This window comes from Pteropus alecto, unplaced genomic scaffold (assembly GCF_000325575.1).
Source record: "Pteropus alecto unplaced genomic scaffold, ASM32557v1 scaffold3, whole genome shotgun sequence".
In the NCBI taxonomy this organism is placed as follows: domain Eukaryota; kingdom Metazoa; phylum Chordata; class Mammalia; order Chiroptera; family Pteropodidae; genus Pteropus; species Pteropus alecto.
In genome coordinates, this window is record NW_006442484.1 from 18,370,579 (window position 1) to 18,375,004 (window position 4,426).

General features: G+C 30.0%; 1 protein-coding gene across 1 annotated transcript in view; it reads right to left on the reverse strand.

Annotated features, from left to right (window-relative positions):
* LRP1B (LDL receptor related protein 1B) overlaps positions 1-4,426 on the reverse strand; it is a 1,653,662-nt gene that overhangs the window by 115,027 nt on the left and 1,534,209 nt on the right. The window lies entirely within an intron of this gene.

The window sequence follows — 4,426 nt, forward strand, 5'->3', positions numbered from 1 at the left end:
TTTCTGTATGATACTATGGACAGGTAATGTCCAAACTTTTTAGAAAATGTGTTCATGATTTACTTTTCAAAACAATCTGACTTACCTCATATATATCATATTTTCTTTCAAGAATACTTATAAGACGGTAAAAGAAAATTGTCTCAAATCTAAGTTATCTTCCTTTTCACACCTATTTTATGTTAGCAAGTGTAAGAAAACTTAGGTTTTAAATGATATTAACTTTCATTATTAAAAATGTATTGTTCTGGAAAGAAAAAAAATGCCAAAATATTTGCATAATTCAATTATATCTATAAACTGACAAACTGCATTACTGAAAGCAGAATAACAAGTAAAAAGTTTTTGTAGACACGAAGAAACAATTATTTTATAACAGAGGTAAGAAATTGGCAATGTGGTTAAATATTAAATATAAGTTATCCTTATAAGAATTGTGCAATAGAGTGCCCTACATTTTTTGTAATTTTTAAATGCTTGCATTTTTTCTCCACAATTAAACAGCATCTAGAATGCAGAGATATTCTAACTTTACATTTATCACATGCAAAGGCCCCAAGGTACTAATAAAATGTTGGTTATGTGCCTAGATGTGTAGCAATGTATAATGAAAACTGAAATGATTGGGGAGTTAGGAATTCACTTTGTTTTGCTTTGGACAGGTCTATTAATTTATTTGGGATTCAATGTCTTTATATGTTACTCAATGTCTTTATGGTTAAAATGATTTATCAGGTCATATTTGCAAGCTGTATCTGGGGAAACAACACAAAGAAACTTGATGGGGCTATAGAATTAAAATAAATAAGATTGCTGTCAGAGAATTACATTATCTATTTAAACCTCATACATAAGAAACATGCTTTCTACATTGGCTAGATTTGATGGTATTAACTAACCTTAACAAGGATATGTTCATTAAAACATGGGGCTGGGAAGTTATAGTGCTCATCCTTGCAAGCCTAGAAAATACTTAGGAAGAAGCATTGGTCATCTTGTGGGTACTCTTTGGAGGGAATCATTAGATTAGTTTTATGAAGGTCAAATATCTCTTATTCTGAGTTTTGACACACATAAATCTCTAATAATTCACTTTCGATGGCACAGATTTAACTTAGGAAATGACAGAATCAGACTTAAATTTTAGAATGATAACACTAGCTATAGTTAGAGACCAAAATAATGAGAGCAACGCCAAGACTGGAGAATAAAAAGACCAATTTGAATAGGGGTCGCAACAATCCAGAAAAGAACTGATGGTTACTTAACTTAGAACAGCTATGTTTGAGAGCTCTTTAGGAGATAGAGTCCTTAGAATTTAATGGCAAAATAGATGAGCATGGCAAAGGAGAGTGAGTAGTCAAACAGTACTAAATTTTTGGTTTATTTGGACCATTTAGTGAATGTTAGTGTTGTTCAATAAATAAACACAGTGGGAAGAGTAGGCTTAATAGAAATAGTGACAATTCACTTAAGGTACTGGTGAGACAACCTTGTGATATTTAGCAGGCTAGTGAATAAATGTGTCTGAAATATAGGATAAGTTTCTAAGCTGTAAATGTATAACTGGGAACAATCAGATGTAGTTATTATTTGAAGTTTAGAAAGGAACACAGAGAAAATCAGGAGTTAACGACTGAATGGATAAAGAGGAATTAAAAAGAGAGTATGAACAGCCAAGTGGTTGAAGAAATAACTGGCAAGTATTCTAACCAGAAGGTAATAGTAGGCACTTTTAAATAATGCTAACAGAGTAGATTTAGTGAAGTGGTAGTGGGTTTAAGAAATATTTGTTGTTGGTTATTATCAGATGAAAAGGTAGTATTTAGTATAGCCATCTCTTTCCAGACATTAGGCCTTAAACGGGAGATTGAAAGGAGAAAAATTAGATGGGTAAGAGATATGTGAACACATTTAAATACTTCTGAAAATACTTTAGTAGGAAGTAAGGTTGAGGATACATTAAAAAAGATAATTGATATAACGAATTCTTTGAGCATCCAGAAAGTGTGAAGAATTTAAGATCTAAAACAAAATGAAAAGGACGATGCTTAGACTGGAGGTAAGTCTTCCATTTTAATAGAAAGGGAAGAGGAATGGCTAGGCAAAGCTATAGGCAGTTTTCTTAATTGGTTGTCAGATGTTGAAAAAGGTTCATGATTTATTATTGCTGTGAAGTAGAAGATGAGCAGAAAGTCAACTTATTAAAAATCTGATATGGTTAATGGTAGAGAGAGATGTAAAGAAATATAGGTAGGTTGCTTAGAATCATGAGTGATAGGTAAAGCTGAGACCAATAATTTACAGTGACATTAATCAGAACAGTCATAAGATTTTTTTGCAAAAATACTTAACAGAACTGGTACAGATTATACTAGCATTTCTAAGGACTAACTAACTCTAAGATACAGATAAAGGCAAGTCATTGATGAAAGCACTAGGTGAATATCACCATGTGAGACTTCTAACAAATAATATCTGGTGTTGGGGTGCCCTTTTCTTTCAAACTTCTGTAATGTTCAGCTATAAATGCCTTAATTCCAAAAATAATCTCGATAACCAAAACTCATAAAATAAAATATAAAAACATTTTATTTTTATAAAATATAAAAATTTAAAAAAGCAATAAAATATAACTCCATTTAACAATTTTCTGTCTGAAAACAATAACAAAAATCAAAATGTGTAGCCTTCAGAAGTAAAGAAACTTAAGCTATGGGTGTAGGCATAATTCAATAACAAAATCCATAAATATAAAAAATGCTGTATTTTTTAGAATAAAGATTCTAGTGATTGAATCTCAATGCATGTTCCATTTACCACAGATTAAATTCAAACAAAATTTGTGAACTTGACATCTTCTGATTATTTTAGAAAACTCTATATGTAATATATCAGCATTGTTAAAAGAAAAAAAAAATGAGTTCACTAAAGTATCACATTAGATAACATTATAATTTTCCTCAGGAGAGTGTTGGATTATAATTTACTACAGGTTCTTTATCGTAGTACAAAATTTGCATTTCAAAAAATGCACCACGGTATCTTGAGTCTAACTTAAAACATTTATTTTGAAATGGCATGAAGCACACATAAACAAAAATAGTACAAATTAAAAGAGATTAGTTGAATTTGAATCCCAGTTTCCTAGTCATGTCCTTGATCAGCTCAACAGGTTAATAGAATATAGAAAAGTATTAATTAACAATAATCTATGTCTAAATAGATGTGAGCCCTTAGCAGGTTCATAAAAATCTGGATAAATGCATCACTATAGAAAATGAGCATCTAAAATGCTTATCTTAATTTGGGTTGACAGAAGCTTGAATATATGATAATATTTTATAATTTCCCCAAATAGTTTATACATTTTAAGCTGATGATTACTAAAAAGAATAACTCTCATTCTTTTCCACCAAAATTTCTCTAGGGAGAAAAGTCTGGCAGCTCAAGCCAAAACAAACACTAAGATTCCTTGAAGGAACAGAGTTTACCTTTGAAAATGTAAATGTTGCTATAAATTCCATAGTATTTTGGGTTTTAGTCTTTTTAAAGTAAACCGGTAAAACTGATTCACTTGGAAGATATTTCATGCTTATCCAGTCCCTAACACTTAACCCCTGTTAGCTCCTAGGTCTAGATTTGAGATGACTGGAAGTCAGATTTAACAGAAGAGACACTTAATTATGGCATCATTTCTTTGATGCCTTAATGTACATTTATCCAATACCTAAACCACTTCTTGGAAGTAAATTAAATACTAGAAATCTGAACTTGATCATGCCTGAGGTATATCTATACAGTATAAAATACTTTAACCACCAAAATATTTTATTGGAGTTTAATTATCCAGCAACAACAACAACAACAACAACAACAACAACAACAACAATAATAACAGAAAAGAACACTCAAGAAAAGTTAGAGGAATCAGTAGGGAGGGGAGGGAAGCTTTGACGCATTCCTAAATGATTGAATTAAAGACTCAACTCTTTTTTTTTTTTCTTTTAACAAATCATGTATATTTTATTAATGTGAAAACAGGCTGTCTAAATATACTTAAAACAGTATATATTATAATATAAGCAAGTGCATCATCTTAACAGAATTTTCAAAATTCTTAGCTTAGTATTTAGTTTAGATTTGCACTTGACAAGAACTTAAGGAAAGGAAAGTTATACATACTTATTGTTTAGTCTGGGACTCTATTCTAAAATATTTGTTTACTTTTGAGTTTATAATCAGTGATTAGACTATCCACTCCCAATCCAACATTTATTTTTTTTTATTTTTCAAATACAGTTGGCATCTGAATATTATATAGTATTATACAATACATACAATACAAAACTAATATAATATGCAATATCATTATATTAGTTTTATTATATTAAGTATAAAATAATAAAACTAATAGTTATAATAT